General features: G+C 35.4%; 1 long non-coding RNA gene across 1 annotated transcript; it reads left to right on the top strand.

The window, feature by feature from the left end:
• The first annotated feature begins 1,167 nt into the window (after window positions 1-1,167).
• On the top strand, window positions 1,168-27,475 carry LOC109499073. The gene is made up of 4 exons (XR_002741829.2): window positions 1,168-1,400; window positions 3,204-3,308; window positions 21,303-21,398; window positions 26,877-27,475. It is a non-coding gene; the product is annotated as an uncharacterized LOC109499073 (long non-coding RNA).

A 27,475-nucleotide genomic window follows, 5' to 3' on the forward strand; every position in this document is an offset into this window, starting at 1 on the left:
ACTGCTAAGTACCCTTAGTACCACCACATACCCCTGGACTTGGAAGCCCCAAATCCAATTGTCCACGTGCCCACATATGCTTCTGGAACCAGGTGTTACCATGCCCCACCTCCCAGAACTGGTACCCATACATTCTCCTAAATCCAGCACTCACTGGACCTGGGTGCCTCCTGGATGGGTGCCACTGCACACCCCATCCTAGACGGCAGCCTCATGCCCACCCACAGATAAAACTCCTTCCCTACTGAATCCGGTATGTAAAGGCTATGAGGAAGTCACTGCTTCTTCTAGTGAGCAGACACCAATCAAGGCTACAAAGAACACAAAAAGTTGGGAAGAAAGACAACCCAGAAGGAAGACAATAAAATTTCACTAACAAACTCCTGAATGTGGAAATCTATGAATTGCCTGACAAATAATTCAAAAATAATTATTTTAAAGAAGTTTAGTGAGCTTCCAAAGAATACAGACAACTCACTGAAACCTGAAAAATAATACACAAAGTTCAACATAAAGATAAAAATCATAAAAAAAAATATTTTCTGATAAGCACTCTCTTTCTGACTTGAAGATAGTCACCTTCTTGTTATGTCTTAACATGGCCCTTCTTCTGTGTATGTGCTGAGAGAAAAAGAAACTCTCCCATGCCTCTTCCTCCTCTTTTAAAAACATCAGTCCTATAGATTAGGGCCCTACCTTTATGACCTCCTTAACATTAATGACCTCCTTAAAGGCCCTCTTTCCAAATAGAGTCAGACAGGAGGTTAAAACTTTAATGTATAAATTTTAGGGGAACATAATTTCATGCCATAACATTTTTCCCCCAACCCTCCCACCACCAACAAATTCATGTACTTCTCACATGCAGAATACATTCACCATGAACCAATAGCTCCAAAAAGTCTTCATAAAACCCGGCATCAATACTAACTCAAAATATCATCTACATCTCCTCTAAATCATGTATGGGTAAGACTTAAATTGTGCTTTATCCTGAGACACAATACCTCTCCAACTGTGAACTCATGAAACCAGACATATTAGGTACTTCCAAAACACAGTGCTGGGACAAGCACAGGATAGACATCCTCATTGCAAATAAGAGAAATAGGAAATTAAAAAGGGGGGATGTGTCTCAAGAAAGCCCATAACCCAGCAAGACAAATTCCAGTAGATTTTTTTTTTCCCCAATAGATCTTAAGACTCGAGAATAATCATCTTTGGTTCAGTTGTTTGACTTCCAGGCCCACTGGGGCGGCAGTCTCACCAGCATGGCTTTGAGACAGTGGCCCCACCTCACCTCATCTCTGCAGCATAGCCTGGCTACTGACACCAAGGAAGTGGGCCCACCCTATGAAATTAAGAAGAAAGAAGCCTTTTGTACACATGGACTTGTGGATGTGAGTGGCAGCCTTGATTATCTCTGAAATGTCTTTATATACGTCATTTTCTCCCTTTCCTACAGGATATGGCATGCTCACAGCTGGATAACTTTATTGTTCCATGTGTGAAACCCCTGAAGTCTAAAAGCCTTCCTTTATTTCAACTGATCTCTGTCCCTTTCAATGCAAACTAGTACCGTCTGTATTGGTGTAATCGCATCTTTATTTCTGGCTTCTGCTGAGATTGTTGATTAAAATTATGTGGCTCAGTCAGTTAGGCATCCGACTGGCTCAGGTCATGATCTCACATTTTGTGGGTTCAAGACCCGCGTCAGGCTCTTTTCTGACAGCTCAGAGCCTGGAGCCTACTTTGGATTCTGTGTCTCCCTCTCTCTCTGCTTTTACCTCACTCATACTCTCTCTGTCCCTCAAAAATAAAGAAACGTTAATTTTTTTTTTTTTTAATTATGCACAATCTCTTTATGAGGTGATTGCCCAGGCACACTGGACAGTGATGTTCTCTCCAGAACATACATTCTCATTTTTTGCCATATGCATGGACTGAGAATTTTCCAAATCTTCAATTGTGGTTACTTTTTACTTAGCAGTTCTTTCCATTTCTTGCTCTCTTCTCACACTTTACTATAAGCATTAAAGAGAAACCAGGTGATAAGTTCAGCAATTTGCTTACAAACCTTTTCAACTAAATATTTATCACTCATAGGGCTAAAGACAAAGGAATTGTACCCAAGCACTGTACTTGAGTTCAAATTATGTTAATAATTCTGAAATCACAGTACACATATAATGGAAATGAACACTTAAGAAAATGAATGGCAATAGTGGGAGCCAGGTTTCTCATGGCTGGAGTAGGAGGAGGCAATGGGAGAAGACTATATTGATTCACATGGTAATGAATTAAAGTTCTCAACATCAATATGAATTCATGGTTAGCTTGCTATAGATACACATTCTTACATATAACAATATTTATGAACATGTCTCCTTAAAAAGAAACAACAGGTCTAAAATGGAGTCACTTTTGCTAAGCCCCACCAAGACTTAATACCTAACCTAACTTCACTTTCAGCCTTTCTCAATAATAGAATTTTAAAACAATTAGTCTGGAATTTCTTGACCAGTACTAGTGAGGAAATCTACATGATAAAACCCCCTGCCTTTCCTTAAAGGAAGCTAACTTTCCCTGAAATAATCCACTCTTTTAACTTCCTTGTCCTATCCTCCTGCCTATAAACCTTTTCTTTTGTGCAACTCGTCTGAGCTCCTTCTATTTGCTAGATAGGATGCTGCTCAATTCATCAATTGCTGAATAAAACCAATTAGATCCTCAAACTTACTCAGTTGATTTTTTTTAAATAGGATACACACAGGTTAGTATATGCACACATATTCTGCCCTGTCAGCTAAGAGGACCTAAAAGAAATGACATCTCACTAGCAATAAGCAAATCTAGTATCCACATCTTGGTTTCTGATACTAGTCTCAAATAAAGAAAATTCAAAGAAAATTTCTCCTTGGAGAAATGGCTGATTTTAAGACTGGGGCAGAAAATACACAGGGTGAGCCTTTAAGCAACTGGTAAGTAAAATTGTGTTGGATTATAACCCAAAGTATAAAATAAATATCCATAAGTCCATATAGGTATAAATGATTGGCTACGTAAATGGGTGGAAACAGACAAATCACCGTGCAGAGCAATTAAAAATAATTTATATAGGTACTTTACCAGATGCTTCACTCTCAAGAAGGGGAGGAAAATTATCCACTCTTGACATGTGTGCTGTATACTTCCTTCCAAAGGCTGCAGTCTGAAAAGAGTAGAAAAGAATAACTTTACATTGGAGAAGCCTAACAAGCACTACTTCAGCCAGGTGATCAAAGTTGACATCAATCGTGATAAGTCATGTGAGTATGAGTTATCCTTGATAAGGTATGATGAGAATCATACTTGATCTGTTGTCTTCCTCACAAAAGCCTCAATACCAGTCTAGTAGTAAAAGACAAATTCCATCTGAAGAACATTCTGCAAATATCAGACCAGTACTCCTGACAACTGTCAAGGTCATCAAAAACAAGGCAAGTCACTAAAGCTGTCATAGCCAAGAGGAGTCTAAGGGGACATGATGATGAAATGTAATGTGGTATCCTGTATGGGATTCTGGAATAGACAAAAAGTCAGTAGGTAAAAACTAATGAAATCTGAATAAAGTATGGACTTTAGTTAATGATAATGTATCAGTAGTGCTTTTTAATTATGACTAATGATCCAGACTAATATAAAATATTAATAATATAATTATTATGTTCTTATATTTATATTCAAATATAATATTTAAAAAATATAAAATATTAATAATAGAGGAAACAGAGTATGAGGTATGCAGGAACTCTGTAGTATCTTTGAAATGTTTTTGTAACTCTAAAACAATTCCAAAATTTAAAAAGTTCATTTAAAATAATCAATTAAATCCCTTCTCTCAAAATGAAAATATGTCTACCACAAACAGTTCAGTTAAAAAAAAGCAGACTTAAAAAGATATTACAATAAACAATAATGATAGTAATAATTAAAATTTTCCATCAAATCCTTTTCAGATATTTATGAATGACTAGAAATTCCCAGAAATACCTTTGTCAGAGGCTTCCAATTCTGCAGCTGCCTTGCTGCATAAACTCAACCTCTGTCAAGCTGGATAAGTTTTTACTCTAGATTAACATTTTACTCTAGATTAATTCACTTATGTATCCATCTTTAAGTGACTTTGTGTATCTCATTATCTATACTAATTGTAAGATTTAGGACATTTTAAAAATTTATGCTCTAAGATCATCCATAATGTGCTATAATTCACTACTTATCATTATAAATGGTGAAAATAAAAACCTGTGTGGCTTGAATTGGTGCCCATCCTCCTTTGTCATAGGAGTCATGTCTGTCTTGTTAACACATCTGTACACACATCTGTGCACCTCTTGTAAATTTTGGTTAGTACTTTGAATGTTAGCCACATGGAATGTTAACTCCACAATGAATAAGAGATCCCTAACTCCATCAGGTCAAAATTCAATGTTCCTCCAAATGCTAAATTTTTGCTAGGTGGAGGTAGACCTCCCAGTAGGGCATAAAGCACTAAGTCATTTATAAAGCCACATGGTCACTTAAATCTTTTGGGAGACAGAGTAGGAAGATGAATAAATAAATTAAACATAAAAATTTCAATACTAGGCCTCCCCGAGACTGGAATAACTTGAAGACATAAAAATTTTTCTTACTCAAATTTTTAATTTTAGAATTCCAGTTTTCTCAGAAAACTATAATTTGATGAAAACGTGTTATTTGGTGACATAGCTATACATAGCATTTCATCAAATAGCAAAAGTAATCATAAATAGAAGTATAAAATTATGAAGAGATAACAATTTTATTTTTGTGATTACCAAGAAGGAAGCAAAGATTATGCACAATAAAAGAAATAATATAAGACATGTGTACAGTATAACAAACAGAATGGAGCTTACTCAACTGTAGTAATAATTTAGAAATGATATAAAGATGAACATGAACTTAATAATTACATACATTAAGATGACAATTTAAAAAACGGGCTTACATATACTTATGAGGGGCTTTTCTCATAATGCTTAGAGATGATTGATCAGCCTGCTCATTTGGGAAGGGGAAGAAGATAATTCAAAAGTGAGATAACCTATCCTCCATAGAGTCAAAGATCACAATTATGAACAAACCAGAGGGTTTTTTTTCGTAGGGAACAATTAGCACAGCTCTCTGAGACTTAGTCTTCACATTCAGAAATTTTAAGAATTGTTGCAATATTCAACAATTAAACAAGAAGCTTATCTTGCACTCAAACAATTGTTTGATTTGACAGTTTTTATTTTATTTCTGTTACTCTAAACTGGTTGTATATAAATTCATGAAAGCTAAATTTCTCAATTATGTCAAAACCATTTGGCATTATATTAGGCAATTCCTTGAGTGTTAATTTCTGCCTTTCTCAAACATTCCTTCTCCAGGTGCTGCCCTGACTGTTTTTCAACTAAGGCCAGTTAGATGAGCCATGCATAGAAGGCTTAGCTCCACTGGCTGGTGGGGTCTTGGTTAATTTTTGTTGCACTTAAACCAGTTTAAACTACCAAGGGTTAGTGCCTCATTTTTCACTAAACCTCAGGGTTTCTGTTAAACCCTTTCTTCTTATGCTCAGGATTCAACTTTTGTTGTTGTTTTCTGATCTGTACTCCGGTCTCCACCATTGGGATTTGATTGGTATCTCTGTCATAAGTTAATTAGAATGCTTTATCCTGCACATAAGAGATGCTTCCTCAGACTTGTACTACACATAATAACCTGTAAGAACTTGGTTATGCAGTACGTTAAAACTGCTGTGACCAGTAGAGAAGAAAACTATGGTACTAACTTAGTTTGTCTCCTAAAATAGCAGTCTGCAATCCAAGTCTTAAATGGCGTGGATGGGTCAGGTTTGGAGTATATCAGTGTCAACATCTGAAACTCTGGCAAGGTGGGAAGAAAACTGGGAGTGGCCTAATTTAAAAGAGAAGAGCAAAAGAAGCAATGCTATTTGAGTCATGGCAGTGTAGCTCTACCTTATTTGAAGCAAAACCCTAGCCAGTAATAGGGATTAGAGCTACTTTGCACTTTGTTCAGAAGTGTTCCTTTGACTTCAATACCATTCTGAGACTGGACTGCATGGTTCATGACTTTAGAAGTATTGTAGTTGTTTATTTGACAAACTTTATTTTCCCAAAGAAATTATCCTTATTTGATTCTTCAGCAATGCTACTTTAGTTCACATGGCATACAGTAAATGGTAAAGATATTTTCTGTGCACCAAAAGTTATGTTCTTTCCATAATATAGAGTTCTTGCCAGGATGCAGTGGCTAGGATAGGGACTACAGTCTCCAACCAATCTTGTGTCCAGATATGTCCATGTGACCTATTCTTAACTAGGATAATGTCATTTTACACCCGAGAATTGATTTAAAATTCATTGTATATAGCAGCCTGTGGGAACCAGACTAGGTTCACAACAGAAGAATAGAGAGGCATTTAAGCTGAACTCTCCACAACATACTCTAGGTTACCAGTGAAAACAGGCCACAATAAAAATCTCTTCCAGGCAATTATTCAAGATACTCTCTCACATTTGATTCCCAAATCAGTAACTGAAATCATTTTCATAGCATCAGCCTCCTAGTTCCATCTTGCTAGATCTAGTTACTCTGTGGCTATTCACTCCTACTGGCTTCTTTGGTACCCCAAGATAGCATTCTCCTTTTAGGACTCAGATATTTCCCTGTTCTGAATTCTCTGTCCTATGAAAGAATGAAACCAGTATCTGTATCTTTTTCTAAGAACAGAGTAAATGTGGAGGACAGAGAATTTAAAAGCTTTGATACAAGAAAATGATATTCTAGAATATACTGACATTACTCCCAGAGAAAAAGATCAGCATAATTTTACAAGTTAACAATTGGAATCTAGGCTTTTGAAGAAATTAGTAATTAATATCAGAAAGCCACTTCCTTTCCTAGATTGGAGAAACAAAGGGATGAGTTTGTTTATCCGATACCAAAGTGTAGGGTCAAATGACAGTAGCTGTAACCACAGCAGGCCCAAACAGAGGAAGCAGGAAACAATGAGGAGATACAGCCACTGCTAGAGAAGCTCCTCTAGGTAGGGAGGGAAGAAAAAAAAATAGCCTAGTTGGTTCTTCCTTAGTTGCCCTCCAATCTCCATCAGTACTTCCCATTGGCCAAATCCAGCAGGAAGGCATCTGCTAGCATGGAGATCACTTAGTTTCCCTTCAAGTCTTTCTTCTTAATAAGCTGGAGTCATTTAACACAAGAGATTGCAGTTCTCTTTAAACCATCAAAATAATAAAATTAGTCTGTTCATATAAAGGACTAGCTGCCTGTATTGGAAAGGTATCAAATTATTTTTAGTTTGAATATCAGAAATTATTGGGTAAACAGATATACAGTGAGAGTAATTGAGGAGTAGCCTTCAAGGTGTCTAGAAGTTCTTTTGTTTTATTCTAAAAATTTCATGAAGGAAAAAATTATATTTTTCTTTCCTAAAGTACAGTAAGAAATAGTACTTATGCAGCACTTATAAATGCATTCTTTAAAATTTTTCTTAAGTTATTGTACCTCATCTAAAACTAGCTATGTGACATTTAAATTGTATTTATTCTGATGAAAAGATTTGCAATAATTTAAAGAGGATCATTATTATGTAGAAAAAACAATAATCTTACTGAATTTCATTTAAAGTGATCTTTCAATAATCCCCTTAATTCTGAGAGGTGAGGACACAACTCTGTAGGAAGACCCTAATGAGTAGAGCCCTTAGGCAATTGGTAGAAAGAGGAAACCACTGCCCTCTAAAATTCCTCCTCAAATGCCAGTCTTAAGGAATAGAGATAGAGTTGCAACAGACAAGAGGTCAGAGTTGAAAAAAGAAAATCACAGAACATAAAGGAAACAAGCCACCATGTATAAGAGTCAGCAGAAAATTATAAACAACAAACCTAAAACCACAAAGACATCTGATATTGTTGTTTCGATACTGAATACAAAATAAGTGTGTTTACTATGTGAGAAGCAAGTTTAAAAAAACTGAAATCATTAGAAGAAAGAAAATTAGATATTGAATCTACACTCCATCTTAACCTAGAAGCTTTGACGTTATTGGTTGAAAGCTTAGAAATAATTCCATCTACACTGCAGAAAACTCAAAAAGTTCAGAACTAATAATATCAGGAAATAAAGTCACAGAGAAACAAAGAGATGGAAAATAATAAGAGATTATGAGACACAGAGAATCATAGTAGAAGGTCCAATCAACCTTTAAGTGGAATTTTAAAAGAACATACTGGAAACAATGTAAAAGGATAAATATGGAAGAAATAATGCTAAAAAATTATTATTAAAAAATCATCATATAGAGGTATAAAATCCCAAGCAGGATAAGAAAAATCTAAATCTTGATACACTGTTCTGCAGCCATATAAAATGTAAAAAATAAAATATTAAAACCATTGAGAGGAAAAGTTACATTACCTACAGGGAAACAGCAGTTAGATCAAAACTGATTCCTCAACATCAGCAAAACAATCAGAGAACAAATAAATCCATATATCAACAATCATAAAAGACATAGGTATGATGACTTTCCAGTTAAAAGACTGGATATAAGTTAAATAAACAAACAAATAAATTCAGCTATGTGTTTATAAAAAATATGTACAACATAAGAACACAGGTAGTTTGAAATTAAAATTACAATTGAAAATAGTTGATATACCTATATTACTGTATTAGGGTTCTCCATAGAAACAGAACCAATAGGATAGATAGAGAAGTAGATAGATATATGAAATCCATTATAGGAATGATTTGTGCAGTTATGGAGGTCAAGAAGTCCTACAATCTGCTGTCTGCAAGCCAGAGAACCAGGAAAACTCATAGCATAATTCAGTCTGAGTACAAAGGCCTGAGAAGCAGGAGTAGATGGGTTTCCCAGCTCAAGAAGAAAGAATAAGAATTTATCTTTCCTTTGCCATTTGGTTCCATTCTAGCTTCCCATGGATTGAATGATGCCCATTTACACTGGTGAGGGTAGAACTTGTTACTGGTCTATTGAATCAAATGCTAATCTCTTCCAGAAACACCCATACAGACATAGCCAGAAATAGAGAAACACTCATACAGACATAGCCAGAAATAGTGTTTTAGCAGCTATCTGAACCTCCTTTATCCTAGTCGAGTTGATATATAAAGTTAACCATCATAATTACTATTAAAACACTCACAAAGATATAAGAGAAAATAGACATTAATATTGAAAGCAGTGCCAAAGAATGAGTCACTGTAACAGAATTTTCAGTTCATCAGGCAAAAATAAAAAAAAAAAGAAAGAAAAATTAAAGTCATTATGTACCTAATAACCTAGATTCAAAAACTGAAAAATCAACCAATCCATTGTCATATTTGTACATTTTACCATCCTCATTCTTGACATATACAGATATAGAACTCTGTACACAATAACTATGGATTCCCACAGTATCTTCAAATTTATTTTTGAAACATTTATAAAAACCAAGCAGATATGAGAATAACAACAGCAACAAAAAAGGCTTAAAATTTTTCAAATAACATATATAATATAAAACATGGGGGGAGAGGATTCTTATAATCTGTATGTTATAATCTATACAATACAAATCATATGAGAGAGTGGTAGAAATATAACTTTGTAAAAGTACTTTGAAAGTAATTTGATCAATTTGAAGATAAACATGTTTCATGACCCAACAATTCCCCTCCTAGGTATACTTTTATTTATATGTAGCAGAAAACTTGTATAGAAATGTTTATAGTATTATCTGTAATATCAAGAAAACTAGAAAGAACCCAAATATCAATTGGCAAATGAATGGAGTGCAGTATAGTTACACAATGAGATACTATATAGCAGTGAAATAAATAACTCATAATCATAAAAATCCAAATGTATGAATATCAGAAACATGTTGAGTGAATAAAGAAATATCAGAAAAATACATACAGTATGACAAAGTTCATAAGAAGCAAAATAAAGCATTAAATTCTTTTAGGAGATACATATATGGAATAGAGATAGAAAAAGTTAAAATAATAAATATAAATTCCAGGTAAGAAATTTCTGGCCTGGGGTTCACGGGGGTTGTGATCTAGGAAGTAAGTACAAGGACCTAGATCAGTATGGTGAATGCTCTATTTCTTAAGTTGAGTGTTGGCTTTTCTAGGGTTTAATTATTAATCTTTACATTTCATACTTGTCAAACATAAACTTTTATATACAAAATATTTCATAATTTTGACCAGAATGCAATATATGCAACTGCCACTTAGCACATAAAAAGATGTTCAATATCCTTAGTCCTCAAGGAAATGCCAGCCCAAACCACAATGGGATACCACTTCACAACTATTTAGATGGCTATGATTAAAAAAAGAAAGAAAGAAAGAAAAGAGAAAAAAAAAGGAAAGAAAGGAAGGGGAAAGAGCCAGTGTTGGTGAGGATGTGGAGATATTGGTACTTTCATGTATAGCTGGTGGGAATGTAAAATGTTGCAGTCCCTATGGAAAATAGTTTGGCAGTTCTTTAAAAAGTTAAACATAGAATTACCATATAATTTAGCAATTTTACTCCTAGGTATAGGTATACCTAAAAGAATTGAAAGCAGAGATTCAAACATAAAGTTGTATACCAATGTTCATAGCAGCTTTATTTACAATAGCCCAAAGGTGGAAACAACCTAAGTGTTCATGAACAGAAGTATGAATACACAAAATGTGATATATACAATGGTATATTATTCAGTCATAAAAAGGAATAAACTTCCAATATATGTTATAACATAGATTATAGATTATAGATTATAACATAGATTATAGATCATATTTCAAGTTCATAGATGAACTTGAAAACATGCTAAGTGAAATAAGCCAGACAAAGAAGGACAAATATTACATGGATTCAACTTATATGAGTACCTAGAATAGGCAAATTCACAGAGACAGAAAGTAAATAAGTAAACAGGAACTAAGGGAAAGAGGAAATGGGGCATTATTGTTTAATGGGTACAGAGTTTCTGGGTTAATGAAAAAGCTGTCGACATGGATGGCACTTATGGTTGCACAACATAGTAAATGTACTAAACACCACTGAATTGTACACTTAAAATTAGTTTAAATGGTAAATTTTAGGGGTGCCTGGGTGGCTCAGTTGGTTGAGTGTCCGACTTCAGCTCGGGTCGTGATCTCACAGTCTGTGAGTTCGAGCCCCGCGTCGGGCTCTGTGCTGACAGCTCAGAGCCCGGGGCCTGTTTCAGATTCTGTGTCTCCCTCTCTCTCTGATCCTCCCCCATTCATGCTCTGTCTCTCTCTGTCTCAAAAATAAATAAACATTAAAAAAAATTAAAAAAATAAATAAATGGTAAATTTTATGTTATATATATTTAAACACAATGAAAGATTCTTCATAAAAAAAAAGAATTATTCAGATCCAAAATATTGACAAGGAACAATCTCTCAGACATATTAAGTTAAAAAAAAGCAACATGTGGAATGGTGTATATAGACAATTGTACCACTCTTAGAGAAAAAATTGGGAGCTTCCTACACACATCTGCACATACATGCACACAAAGATATGTATACAGAGAGATTTTCTGGAAAGACACCCAAGAAACTGATAACTATGGTTTTCTATGAAGTGAGAGATAGGGTAGAAGAGTGATTTACATTAGATTTTTAATTTACTTACCACATATGCATCATCCTATTAAAAATAAAATAGATTTGAAAATAGAGACTTTTAGTCAATAGCATAGTAGGTATTTTGGAAAAATTAAACTTTTAGAAATGCACATGATTGATTGGATAGGTAAAAACCAGAGTTACAATACTATTTGATTATTTTACTATTGTAAACATGTGACAGTTGGCATCTAAACAAAAACTCTGTCATTGGAAAGGAAATTGAGAAGTGACGTAAATATTGATTTAATAGGTATAAAGGATAAAGAATAAATGAAAATACAGAGATAAATTTCGGGGTCTGGTTGACTAAGAAATTGATTGACAATCCCTTAATTATGATGAATAAATAATAAAGAAAATTCTCTGCATGTATAGATACATTCCTCAAACATTTATCAAGCACCTATGTTGTGCTTCCAGACATCGGGCCAGCACTGGAACACAGAGTTGAGCAAACACATCTCCTACTATGGAGACACAGTTTTGTAGGGAAGACAAATGTAACTAGAAAATTACAGTGTAATAAAATAAATGCTGTGATGTCTTACCAATCAGTGTAGAGAGAACACAGGGTAAGGGGGAATGATAAGAGCTTTCAAAGAGGGGTTACAATCTGAACACCAATCTGAGGGAGGATCTAGAACCACCCTAGACAAGGACAGAACTACCAAGTATACGAAATGGGTCTGGCATTTTTCAGAAGTGATGAGAACTTCACGGGTCTGGAGAGCAGAGTGTCATGTGGATAAGAATGTAGGGAAGTGTTAAGTCTCCCAGATCCCCAAAACCAACACATGCAAAATGATAGTCCATGAGTTATGCACAAAAACCTGCTGCTCTTGCTGACTCAATAATTTGGTTTTAGGCATCACAGTCCTAAGCATATTCACTTGTGATTTATAGTTTTGATTATTTTGTGTTCTATGCCTTGCCAGCTTCCTCCCTAAGTTATATATATATATATATATATATATATATATATATATATATACACACACACACATACATTTTCTTCCCTGAGGCCTTAAAGTCCTACTTGTTAAGTTTGGGGAAAGGAGGAGGTGATGAGTAAGAATAATCATGATTCTGTCTTTATGCTTCCAAGCAGGCTGAGGAAGAGGGAGGTATTAGAGAAGATGGTGGGGACTTTTCAAAAATACATCCTTGAAGACCTCAGTCTTTCATAAGTTCTTATTAAGAGCTGTTGGGGGTGCTTGTCCAGGCACCCAACTACAGTGGTGAGAATGTCTGTGGAGTTCTCAGTCTGCTACCTCAGTGACAAGGCTGCAAAATGACATTACTCAAGTAATGAAATCAATACTCAGGTGAGGCATCAGTAAGTGATTGAGAGAATTAACAAGAGACATAGGAAAATACACTTGGTAGATGATCGCTTTGTGCAGCAAAAGTATTTTATTGTATCTGACATGAAAATGTTAATTTCCACAATTCTCAGCCTTCTTTTTTCCCCTCTCACCCTCTTCTATTCTTTCTCTGTAGGGCAAACAGCATGCACTGACACACAATAGAAATCAGCAAACATATTTATGACAAAGACCTAGTTGTTATAAGTACTGTCTTATGGGTGACAACAATAAAAATAATATTGATAATGGATAATATTTGAGAATGTACGGTGTTCTAAGTGTTTATTACAGTTTGGTTTGGTTTTGCTTCACTACAAACCTTCAAGGTAGGTATCATTGTTACACCTATTTTTAGAGATGAGAAAACTGAGACATGAAAAGTTGAATAAATTGCCCACGGCCACACAGCTAATAATGACAGAGCTGGGATTTGAACTAGAACAGTCTGGCTCCTGAACTGTTAAATGTGACACTGTAAAACTCTTGAGTGACATCTATTACTCTGAGCTAGCAAAGGAAACATGGGTATAGCCTCAAGAACCTTATTACAGAGAATTGTAACTGGTAAACAAATTTGTTGCGATGGGATCATACAGAGTCTATTACAATGGCCAAGATATTTATCTCCTAGATTGACCATTGAGATACTAGCTTTCAATATTCTTTCATAACTTTATAAATTAATTGCCTATACACATAAAATCTCTGAAGTTAAGACTTTTTTATGAGGATCTTGGATATGCTACATTTTTATAATTAGAATTGAAATATACTAAGTATGTTTATAAAGAAACAGAAAATAAAATTTGGAAACAAATAATTCCCATGTTTTTGCTTATAAGACTCTATAAGTTATATTATGTCTTATCAAACCATAATACCATAAACCATAGAAACCAAAATTGAGAAATCTTAGCTCTCCTTTTGCTTATCCTTTCTGCAATTGCTGTCATTATTTTTGGTTAATGGTCGAAAGGCAGCAGTAATCTCAGACTTTTAAATTTGTGGAAATCTGGGAAATAACTGCATACATTTACAAATGATACATTTTAATCTTTTTACACTTTTCTTCTCAGTATTTTTTTCTTTTCAAAAGGCCTTTATCCCTTTATGTTCGCTTGTTAGACACGAAGGTCTTTCAGTGTTTCAAAAATGCCACATGTCATGACGACATTTTATAAATGGCACATTTGCTCCCGGACTGCATTTAGCAAAATACCCTCTTAGTGCAGTTCATGATTCTCACCAACGCTGACTGAGAAAGGGATGCTGTCATCAAAAGGTATTCATTATATTTCAAGAAGGCAATATTAAGTCAAAGGAAGGAGACCCATTTCATGACAATTTACACAAAGGAGAATGTCCTTGGAGATGGATGGCAGAGATTTGTAAAATGTATGCTATAATTAAAATTGTAACCACGGGTTCATGATTTTCTACAGATACCACAAGCTACATTAATTGACTAGGTGGAATTTCAAATTAGCAAAGTACTATAATCAAGATGAGGAGGATTATAATTAAATGTGCTTGCTGGTAAGGGTCACCAAGTGAGACAAAAGTAGATTCTATTGGCTGCTGCTGCCCTTCAAATGATTTAGAGCAAAATTATGATGTAGCAACTTAAGCTAAAATATTGTCTTTAGTGATTTATTAGTTCAGAATCATAAAGGCATAAGGTGTGATGAACATAGGTAAGTGTGTAACATATGAAATTCAAACCACTCTTAAAAGGAGAAACACAGTGGAGAATTTTTTATATATGTAAACACATAAAATCTAACACATAATTCCCTATATATGATATATATTTTATAAAATATGTTTGTCATTAGTATACATATTTATATTAAAATATATATAATATTAAAAGAAAATTTTTGTTCTATATATACTTAAATCCTAACCCACTGCTCCATTGGGAATATCGATGAATGAAAAATGTCAGTGTTCATGAGGATAAGTACTCTTCCTTCTGTCACTTCATTTGTTTTTTTTTTTCTTCCCTTTTAGTAAGAGGAGAGTATGTTGGAGAAAAGCCAAAATGTTCAGAGCTATTCTCACTATTTAATAGCTTTAAAGCTCCAAGTTTCAAGCAAATCTTTTCAAGAGCCCTCAGCTGAACTCATAATAGATGTTGATTCAAAGGAAGTGACAAAAGCTTGCCTAGTTGCCAAAAGTATTTTTGTGGAAAACACGAAGAAGGCAAAGGAGGTGGAGAGTAAAATAGTATTCTCTATTCCAAGGTTAAATACAGGTAACCTTTGAACAGCATGGGGGTTAGAGGCACCACGCCCCTTCCCCAGTAAAAAACCCATGTATAATTTTTGACTCTCCAAAAACTTAAAAACTAATACCCTACTGTTAACTTGAAGCCTCACCAATAGCATAAACAGTCAATTAACACATATTTTGTGTGTTAGATGTATCATACACTGTGTTCTTACAATAAAGTAAGCTAGAGAAAAGAAAATGTTATTAAGAAAAGTGTAAGGAAGAGAAAATACATTTAGAGTACTGGACTATATTTATCAAAAATATCTGCATATAACTGGACCTTCACGATTCAAACCCACGTTGTTGGGTGACTGTAGTCACAATTTTAAGTCCAAGAGAAAAGACTTATGAAATGTTTTTCTTTTTTACAGCTTCCTCCTTTCCTCAAAACAACTTAAATGCATTTTAAATGTTGTCTTCGTCTTAATTCAGCACTTTTTGCAATTCCTTTATATTTTCTGCCTCTCTCACCTACTGGAAAGTAAATTACATGAAGGTTTGGATGATCTTACCTTGCTCACTGTGGAACTGGATGTAGATAGCAAGTGCTTGTATTAGAATACTGTTCCCCTTCATGTCTGTTCAGCCTCACCTGTATTCCAGCCACAGGGGTCAATCAGCTTTCCCATCTGCAATTTGACAAGGCCTCACATTGGCCAGTACCACACACCCTCCTGACTCAGGACTTCCCTGCATCAAGAATGCAGCTGGAGGCACTGGCCTCCATCTTGGAGGAAACTCTTGGATGAATTAGAAGAACTCTCACAAGAGGGAGGACTTGAGGTCTGCAAGGAGTGGACCTTACCCAAAACTTTTCTGTACCACTTTTTATCCATTTATCTACCTCTCGTTCCAGCCCCTGTTCCATTCAAGAACCAAAATGATGAAGGTTTAACTTGCCAGTACTCACCTAGATCAGTACTACATATTTTGCCATTCCTACATAAAGGCCCTTCTAATGCTACAGTATGACTTCCCCAGGTGAACCCACTCAACCTAGCAGAAGCTACTGATGCACAAGCCAGAAGTGTGAGTTATTTAATTTTTTTTTAATTTATAAATTTTTATTTATTTTTGAGAGAGAGACAGAATGAGTAGGGGAGGGGGCAGAGAGAGAGAGGGAGACACAGAAGTAGGCTCCAAAGTAGGCTCCAGGCTGTGAGCGGTCAGCACAGAGCCCAGTGTGGGGCTCGAACTCATGAGCTGTGAGATCATGACCTGAGCTGAAATCGGATGCTTAACTGATTGAGCCACCCAGGCACCTCAGAAGTGTGAGTTACTTAAACCTGTGTGGTAACCGCTGGCCAATGGAAGGCAGAATTCCATAGATAAATGTGTCTTCCTTTCATCCCTGGAGTGTAGAGTCCTGAGAAATATACATAAGTTTCCTCAAATTATCCCAGAGGGTTAAGCATTGGTTACCAGCAATGAGAGCCACCTTGATAATGCTCTCTTATTTTACTCCACTAATTCCTCATTTCTGCCTTCTAGCTGGGCTCACTTCTAAATAAATTACTGAATGCATACTTTCATCTCAGATTCTGACTTGGGGCCAACCCAGGTTAGGAAAGAGATCAACATATATTCTTTGAATGAACAAACAAACAAGTAAATATTGGTAATTCGGCACCTTCTCCATTCAGTTCTTTTTCTTTTCTTTTTTTTTTTTTTTTTACTTTCTCTTCTCAACCTTAAATGTTGGTACTATCCAGACTTTGAACTTTCATTCTCTTTCCTTTTATGCAAATAAAATTCCCCTGAGCAGTCCCAATACACATCAAGGCTATGGCTAATCTCCATTCTGACAATTAGCTCTTGCCAGGTTCAGAAACTCCAGAACTGTGCATGTGTCAGTGTGCACATCAGCATATAGTGAATGCTGTAACTCTGTAGAGTATTCCCTACTGTTTTTCCACTTGAATACCCCATAACCATTTTAAACTCAATATATCCAAAGAAGAAATCATTGTCTTTCTCGTAAAATCTACCCCTTTTCTGGGTTTCCATACACTCAAACCCACAAGTCAGAAGTTGGAATCTTTTTTTGATTCTGATCCATCACTACAATAACCAATTAGATACAAAATCCTATATACTAAGATATTTAAGAAGTCCATTCTATCTCTTAAATATAATGTAAATCTCTCCCCAATTAACATTTCACTACTTCCTTAAATTGAATGCTTATACTGCTACAACAACATCATAACCAGTTTCTCCAATTTCATTCTCACACCTATATTTTGAAGATGTAGTGATTTTCCTAAAATTCTTATAATTTCCTGGTTTTAACTTCTTAGCAGTATCTCATGGCCTTTAGCTTAAAGGTGAAATTTCTTAACAAAGGTCCTTTATCATATAGGTCTTCCCTATTTCTCTCATTCTTTATCTTGTCCCTACACATACATTTTGTATCAATCATACAGAGCTCCCAAACAAGCCATGTTCTTTTCTACCTCTGTGTCTTTATACATCAGGGGTGCTTTTTCTAGAACAGCTTTTTTTCTCTTGTCCACCCATCTGATTATCTGTCATCATTCAAAAAGCAACTCCAGTCTTACTTCCTCTTAAAAATAAAATAAAATCTTTAAAAATAAAATCTTTCACCAATTTACCTCACATCTTCTCAATACCAAGGCTTAATTAAATATTATTCTTTTAAAAAAAATTTTAAGTTTATTTATTTTGAGAGAGAGAGAGAGACAGTTTAAGTGGGCAAGGGGCAGAGAGATTGGGAGAGAAAAAGACTCCCAAGCGGGCTCCTCACTGCCAGCGCAGAGCCCAATGCAGGGCTCAAATTCATGAAGCTGCGAGGTCATGACCTGAGTGGAAACCAAGAGTTGGATGCTTAACCAACTGAGCCACCCAGGCACCCCTGGATATTACTCCTTATCACACTCTTTTTTTAGTTCTTTACCATTCAATGTCTTCTTCTCTGATAGCATTATTTTAAGTATATTAGCTATTGGTTTTCTTAATTTTCTTTTACACAATATGCATCTTTAGGTTAGGAACTTAACAACTTTATATTTTTGAGATACATTGGAGTGTCTGAATATAACTCCTCAATTAATGCTGCCAAATAATATAATCAATATTAATAGAGATTATTCATTGTGTAATAACATTTTCAAAAGTATACTCTAAGAAAGGCATTATTTCCCACCATTTTTTGGAAAAGAAAAATGAAATTTAGAGAAAGTGAGAGACTCCTTCAAGTACACAGCTAGGCAATAGAAAATAGCAAAATTTTGCAAACCTTTGTCCGTATCATTATAAGGCCCATATCCTTACTCTATGCCACATTATCCTCCAAGGCCCAAATCAATTGTGTATGGAGAAGAAAGAGTCAGTATTATGAGAGGTAACTGAAGAAAAAACAAAATCCAAGTCAAGCTACCACAAATATCTTTTTATTTCTACTCATATTTTTGTTGTTACTTTCCTGCTAGTTTATATTATTTAGATGAGAAAATAGATTCCTACTTCTTTTAACAAGCCACCTTAAGAGCAGAATCTTCTACTGACAAAACCAAAAATTCATCAAGTCCTACTTTGCCTTAGTTATTTTCTTCCAAACTTTGGATGATCAATAAATGACTTGACTTGAAAAGCAACTATTTCCTTTTCATATCCACTATTCTTCATATTTGACAAATCAAAAAGAAATGAATCAAACAATTTGTTAAACATCAAAGAAAACAGGATCTTATACAAATAAAAACAAAGACACATTTTTAACATTAGAATAGATCTTCTTTGTCAAACTGGTTAATGTAAGAAGAATAGCTATTTTTTTCCTATTATTTTATTTTAGAGCAAGAGTTTTGTTTTAGGCCAAAAGTGCTATTTGTTTTTGACACTCTTTTGTCTCCTCTTGTTTTCCAGATATATAGACATTTAAAGCCCTTTGTCAGGCAATGCAAACAGTGGAGACATTCACCAAAACAAAATGAAAAGGAATAATGTGACATTTATTTCCCTACTCTATAGATTTGCTTAGAATTATACTGTGGGAAAAAATTCTTCACATATATATTATATTCTAGATGAAGATATGAATTCTGAAATGTTTAAAGATGAAGTGTACTGATAAAGTGAATTGCCTTGAAAGCATAAAAAATTATTTGATATATTTATGGAAGTTGAATAAGATGACTGGATATTTGATAAATAATTATAGCAAACTGAATAATCCTTTCAGTTTTTTTCTGTATTTTGGATAAAATTTATTTAAAAATGTGAAAAAAATCAATGGAAAAATATAATTGATCCTATGAACAATCTCTGGACTTAAAGTCAGTTTTCAGAGCCAGAACTCATTGGCTGAAAGAAAATTCTGGGATTCTGTGAGAAAATATCATTTAAAAACAACTTTTTTTTTAATGTTTATTTTTGAGAGAGAGTGAAAGCAGGGGAAAGGAAGGCAGGGAGGGAAACACAGAATCCAAAGCAGGCTCCAGGCTCTGAGCTGTCAGCACAGAGCCTGATGTGGAGCTAGAACCCACAAACTGTGAGATCATGACCTGAGCCCAAGTCAGACGCCCAACCAACTGAGCCACCCAGGCACCCCAGGAAACATCATATTAAACTACGACAAGTATGTTCACTAGTAATTTCCCCATGCTTCTCTAAATGGAACTACAGCCCTTTTCTTCATTAACCACCTATTGGTAGAAGAGAATTTCTCCAAATGTTGAAAGTTAGGTATATATCGATATATTGTCATTGATATTTGGAGGTCTAGGGTGCCATCTTCATCTCTCTAATAGAATATGTAAAGATGCTATCTAGGTAATAAATGTTCTCTTAGAGTAGGTTCAACTCACAGTTGTGGTCACACCCAATAGTTATTTCTCATTCTCTAAATGTGTAATTGTATCAGACATAGTTGGTAATTGGTAGAAGCCCCATATTAGTTCCTTGAACTGTGGTATAAGAGAAATAATAAGGAAAAGACCAAGTGGAAGCTACCGAAACTGCCCCTTTACCTCTGGCCAAGATAGTAAATATAATAAATCACGAGCAATAACATATTATCAAATGAATCAAAGAGATTAGTGCCACACTAAAGGCATAAACTACGATGGGGTATTGGTCTTCATCATATTCAACTCAATTCAAAAGTCTGGCCCCTACAAAAATTAAATAAATACAGAAAACTAGCTGACTAGGAGCCCACATTTCAGCTTCTGTGTCAGATATGGCATCTATGCTAGAGCAAATTAACACAGCTCCAGTATGTATTATGTAGCCACTGATCCGCTGAATGCCTTCTTGTCCATCCTTACCAGTAAGGAGGATCAGAAACAGTTTATACTTATATAAGATAGACAACAGTATGCATGTATTATCTTACCCTTAAATTTTCCTGTTCTTCTCCGAAGTATAGTCCAGAGTGACTTGAGCCCTATCAACATTCCACAGCTACTATATCTATGACATTATGTTAATTTGGTTAAAATGTAAATTGGCAGCTTAGGTAAGATAAATGTGCTCCAAAGGTTGAATAGCACAACTTACAAAGACTCAAGGTCATGCCTCATCAGTGAAGTTTTCAATCATCCAGTAGTCTGTGACATGCTGTGTTATTCCTCCAAGGTAAAGGAGGAATTTTTGTAAGTGTTTTTTAAATGTTTATTTATTTATTTTGAGGGGGGGGGGAGGGGAAAGGTGGAGAGAGAGAGAGAGAGAGAGAGAGAGAATCCAAAGTAGGCCCCACACTGTCAGAGCACAACACAGCACTGGGCTTGAACTAACAAACTATGAGATCATGACCTGAACAGAAATAAAGAGTCAGATGCTTAACTGACTGAATCACCCAGGTGCCCCGGGAGGAATTTTTTTGTATCTCAGATTTTCCAGCACAAAGAGAGACATATAATATCTGGTTTACATTTTCAGACTTTGAAAATAGCAGCTTCTGAAAACAGAGGAACAGTACTCTGACCTATTTATTGAATGACAAAGAAGTCTAGCTTCGACTGGAGCCCAGAAGAGGTAAGATCCCTCAGTAGTTTCAGGGTGTGATTCAAGTAGGTCTGTCCTTTGAAATAACCAGGATAAGAAAAGAATACATGTGGTGTTTATAGTAAGACCAAGTATCAGAAGATTCTGAGGGTTCTGAAGAAGTGCTATGTTATCTAGAGCACAGAAAGGATAGAGTCTTAAAAAAAAATGGTATTGGAAAAATTGGATAGTTGTAAAATAATGAAATTGGGCCTCTGACCCACACCATAGATAAAAACCAATTCAAAATAAACTAAAGACTTAAAATGTACAACATGAAATCATGAAACTACTATAAGAAACATGAGCAAAAAGCTTCATGACATAGGTCCCAGTAATGGTTTCATGGATGTGACATGAAAAGCACAGGCAAAAAGAGCAAAAGTAGATGAGCTGGACCAACTCAAAGTAAAAATATTCTGCTCAGTAAAGGAAACAATTGACAAAATGAAAAAGCAACCTGTAGGTTGGGAGAAAATATCTTCAAACTACATATCTGATAAAAGAGTAGTATCTATAATATATAAAGAATTTCTACAACCCAACAGCAAAAAGCAACCCAATTTAAAAATGGGCAAAGGATTTTAATAGACATTTCTTCAAAGAAGACATACAAATGGCCAACGGGTATATGAAAGGATGCTCAACATCACTAATTATCACAGAAATACAAATCAAAACCACAATGAACTATTACTTCACACCTGTGAGGATGACTATTATAAACACACACACACACACACACACACACACACACACACACACAATATCAATTTTTGAGAGGATGTGGAGAAATTAGAACCATTGTACACTGTTGGTAGTCATTCAGGCATTATGGAAAAAACTAGCGATGTTTCTCAAAAAATTAAAAATAGAACTACCAGATGATCCTGCAATCCCACTTTGGAGTATTTGTCCAAAAGAATTGAAATCAGGACCTCAAAGCTATATTAGCATTCATATGTTCGTTGCTGCAACATAATAGCCAAGATATGAAAACTTAAATGTCGTTCAACAGATGAATGGATAAAAAAAATTGTGGTATATACGTACAATGGCATACTATACTACTCAGGCTTTAAAAAAGAAGGAAATTCTGCAATATCTGACAATATGGATGAACCTTAAGGACATTATGCTAAGTGATATAAGTCACAGAAAGACAAATACTGCATAATATCACTTAATATCAAGTATCTAAAATAGTCAAATTTATAGAATCACGAGTAGAATGGTGGCTGTGAGGGGCTGGGAGGGAAGTGGAGGAGAAATTAGTAGTTCTAATCAATGAGCATTACTTTCAGTTAAGCAAGATGAACAAGATCTAGAAATCTACTTTACAACAGTATACTTATAGTCAACAATAATGTATACTGAAAAATTTGTAAAGAGGTTAGATTCATGTTGTGTTTTTATTATAGTAAAATAAAATTTTAAAAAAATTATCCGATAGGGGTGCCTGGGTGGCTCAGTCGGTTGAGCATCTGACTTCAGCTCAGGCCATGATCTCACTGCTTGTGAGTTCGAGCCCTGTGTCGGGCTCTGGGCTGACAGCTCAGAGCCTGGAGCCTGTTTCCAATTCTGTGTCTCCTCTCTCTCTGTCCCTCTCCTGTTCATGCTCTATCTCTTTCTCTCAAAAATAAACTTTAAAAAATTTTTTTAAAAATTATCAGATAAATGGCTGTTAAATGGGTTTAATCCCACATTTGCCTAATTTTAAATTCTATGCCCTTTCCATTAAAAATACTGATCCCCTGAAAATTATTTTGATTGCAGAAGAGTCTTACCAAAATCTGATCTGCATGGGGATATGTGAATTGTAGAAAATGTTGAAAGAGATAACATGAGTTTGGCCATGTATTTATCTCACTATCTTCAACATATGAAAATATATCCAGTGTACAAGAGCTTCGCATTCCCTAGGGAAGATTTATTGTTGTTACTGTTTTGCTTTGTGTTTTAATTTTATGATATAGAAGTATTTTGTCAAGTCTTACAATTCCTGGACATTTTTTCCTTTAAAACTACCAAATTTCATAATTTTTTATTTGCTATGAAATCATTAAGGCCTATAATTTTGTTTACTCAGCAGGAAGGGGTACCCTAGACAAAGGAAATGCATGCTTTAGTCATTAATCATTACATATTTTACTATAAATGAAGAATTAGGATTCTATGTTAGTCATTGTTGTCTCATAAATTTATTTTATGAATGAGATTTTGAAGGCCTTTTTAATAATTTCTCAACCTATAACACAGAGGACCAGCAACTGAGTGACAGAGGTACCATATAAACCAAACCTCCCTGCAGGTGTTTGCTATGAATTCTTTAACTTTCACTAATTCAAGTTGAATCTTATTTCATTGATGATCCACTTAATTACCTCAATTGATAGGCATATAATTATTCCCCCCAAAAATCAGTGTTTGGTAACTGGAGGTAATCAAATATAATTCATGACTCTATTAAACTAGGAGTGACTAAAATGAGACAAATCAGAAACATTAATCAATAAGGCTAATGTATTTCAGACCACCAACTAAGACTTTCAATATGTATCCAAATCAATGGAAAAGTAGTATAAAGGGTTTTGTTATAAAATTCTTTACTATTGAAATACTGTGATTAGTAAAATCAAAGAAGATAGAGTGAATGGGACTGAAAAGTCACAGTCTGTTAGCAAACCCACTAAAAAAATTCAAGTTTAAGGCTTATATTTACTCTTAATTGATGTGAAAGCACAGATAAAATCATGGGCAGGGTCAGACTCACCAAAATGACTAGTGTTCTGAAATTTCCAGTACCCCAAATGACAGGGAAAATCACAGGACATCTGGAGTGCCACATAATCATTAGCTTTATGATCTTGGTTGTAGCTCTACCTCTCTGAGGGTCAGTTTTTAAATCTCTAAATGGGGATAGAGTACTTATCTCTCAGGGATTTTTAAGGATTAAAGAAGATCATCTGTATGTCTATTGTGACAGAGTTACATTTCGCCCTAGCACACAGCTAAATTCTATTTTCCAGCCTCTCCTACAGTTAGGTAGGGCCAAAGGATTAAATTCGGAGCAATGGGGTGTTGGTGGAAATGATGTGTACCGTTTCCAATAGCAGCTCCTAAAATGTCCTCTACAATCCAAATTCTGTCTCCCATGTGCTGGCTAGATGACCTCAGGACATTAAAGAGAATGGAGTATTTATCAGACTTGACCCCTAAATTAATGGACTTCCAGAAGACCCTCATTAGACAATGAAGTGAACGTAAATTAAATATGATTATGGCTCTGGTTGTACAGAAGTTAGTTAAGACTGACAAATACTACAGAGATGCTGCATTGTTGTTTTTTCTTTTTCCATTATTAACTAGTCACATAAAGTTAAAGGGAAATCTATCTGACAACACAAATGCCATTTGATCTGGTTTAATTAATTTATCTATTTAACAAGATTAATTGAATCCATATGTGCCCAAAACGGCTCTAGAAATTAGGAAAAGAATGGTAAATTCAACATAGTCCACACTCTTATATAGCGAATATTCTATTGAGTGAAATAAACAGGCAAATTTACACACACACACACACACACACACATTATATACATAATATGTATTATTTAGAAGTTATATGAAGAAAAATATAATTGTATAAGAGAATATAGTATGATAGGGGACTATTTTAACAAGGCATTCTGGAAAGTTTCTTTGGGATACGAACTGAAGTATGAATGTAGAGAATAAACCACTCCAAGAAGAAGAAATTGCAGACGCAAAGGCCTGGATGGAAATACGCTTGGCAAGTTTGAGAAATCTCAGGGAAGTAAAACTAGAGGCCAGAGAGTAAGAGCTAGAGTGGTAGGAAGTGAAGCCACAGACTTATCATTTATATGTATCATAACATGTATATTGATAATATACATAATGTATATATTTATTCCATATAATATATATATATAGTTATAATATATACAGATAATAATATATACAGATAGATCCATTTGTTATATATATGTCCAATATCCTATATATGTACATATGTATGTGTGTGTGTATCCAGATCACGTAACAACAAGGTCATAACAGGGGTTTGGGTTTTTTTATTTTTAAGTTTATTTGTTTTGAGAGAGAGAGAGCATAAGCATGGGAGAGACAGAGAGAGAGGGAGAAAGAGAGAATCCCAAGCAGGCTCCACATTGTCAGCCCAGAGCCTAATGCGGGGCTCGAACTCACAAACTGTGAGGTCATGACCTGAGCCGAAACCAAGAATCAGACGCTTAACCAACTGAGCCACTCAGGTACCCCGGGGTTTTGTGTGAAACCTGATGGAACTATGTAAGAGTTAAGACAGGAAATAATATGGCTTACCATTTTAAAAAGTAACTAGCAACTTTGACTACTGTGCAGAGAACAGACTGTAGAGTGCAAGAGTGGAACCATGAAGAACTGGCAGGAGGCCACTGAGATAATGCACATGAGAAGGGATGCTGCCCGTGAATAGTGTGTTGGTGGTATAGGTGGTGTGAAATGAAGGGCTTGTAATTCATTGCAAAGGTGCAGATTGCTGGGGTGTTGAAAAGACGTCAAGTGTGGCTCCAAGGTGCGATGCGTGAAACGGAGTCAAAACTGGTGCCATTTGTTGAGAAGGAATATACCATGAAAAAGATGATTTTGGAGTGGTCACAGGGAAGAATCAAGGGTTTGGTACATATTAAGTTTTACCAGTAAAATGTCTATTGTTTACTCTTATACCCCAATTGTCTTAAGAAAATAAAGGAAGTTTGAAAAAATTAGGCTGCTCCAAAGATCTTTCCCCAGTGGCACTATGGGCATCCAGGAGAAGGCCTACTTTTATCACTATAGCAGCTTTGAAGGAGGCCAGGACGTGAGTTCCTGTATTGGATACCTCCTATACCCTACCTCACCTCCTCTCAGCCCAATTTATATTCCAACCTTTGCTTCTGCAACTAGCTTTGTGTACTGTGACCTGATGGTTATCAGCACCTCTCTCATGCCCAGCTGTATTGCTCTGGGTTTCCCTGAGGTTTCAGTGAGGGATTGATATGAATGGATCTGGATGTATAAAGAAGCTAACACTCCATGGGACAACCCACAAACAAAAAAGGATGAGAACTGGTAGATAAATGTTTCCTCCTTCATCCAGGTGGGAAATTCTAAGTCTCTTTCCAGCAGTTCCCTAGAACTTTGTGGCAGGACCAAACTCCAAGAACCAGTATCAGTAACCTATTTATACACCTGGCCTTTTTTCTTTCTCTATTCTACTATCTCCAGTCCCTTAGTCGATCTCCCTGGGATCATTTTCCAAATAAACCATCTCATGTGGAAAAAAAAAAAAAGCGTATCTTCTGTATGGGATGCTGGAATGAGATCACTCACTCATCACATAAAAAAGGAAGGTCTCAGGATGTAATAATTTGTTTCATTAACTGTCTGCTATTGTGTCTTTTTCAGGAATTGTTGTCAGATACCACCCTAAAAGCTTTGTGATGGACTGAACTTGAGTGTAACCTAGTGGTGCTAACTATGAACAGAATCAAGAGACTCTTATACCTTCCCTCACATCTTCCTGGCTGCCCTGCTTTCATTCCAGCCATTCTGGGGCAACCAGCACAGAGCAGATACAACCTGACAGCGCCTTGACCCAGCTACACCTCCTGCCTCTTGCTTTCTCACTCAGACCTCTCTAACTAAACCTTGAAGGACTCCATGCAGTAGTGGTCTGAGACTTCAGATGATCAGATCTGCCAGATTCTGTGTAAAATAGAATCAGGAAGAGCTAAATGGTGTCCTGAGGCTCCTTCCTGGTTAATTGAGTAATTGATTTTGAAATGCAATTTGATGTTGATACACAATAATTTCAGCACCCAGGTGCTTTTTCAGCAACAACTTCAGCTAATCAGAAACTATTTTAGTTAAAACTAATGTTTTCCATATTTTGAGCCAATGATGGAGTGGGAAGTGTTAAAGGAATATAGCTTAACTAAAGACCATTATGCTTTGCATATATAGATACTACAAGTTTTAAAAAAATTTTTAATGTTTATTTATTT

Source organism: Felis catus, chromosome B1 (genome assembly GCF_018350175.1).
Source record: "Felis catus isolate Fca126 chromosome B1, F.catus_Fca126_mat1.0, whole genome shotgun sequence".
In the NCBI taxonomy this organism is placed as follows: Eukaryota; Metazoa; Chordata; class Mammalia; order Carnivora; family Felidae; genus Felis; species Felis catus.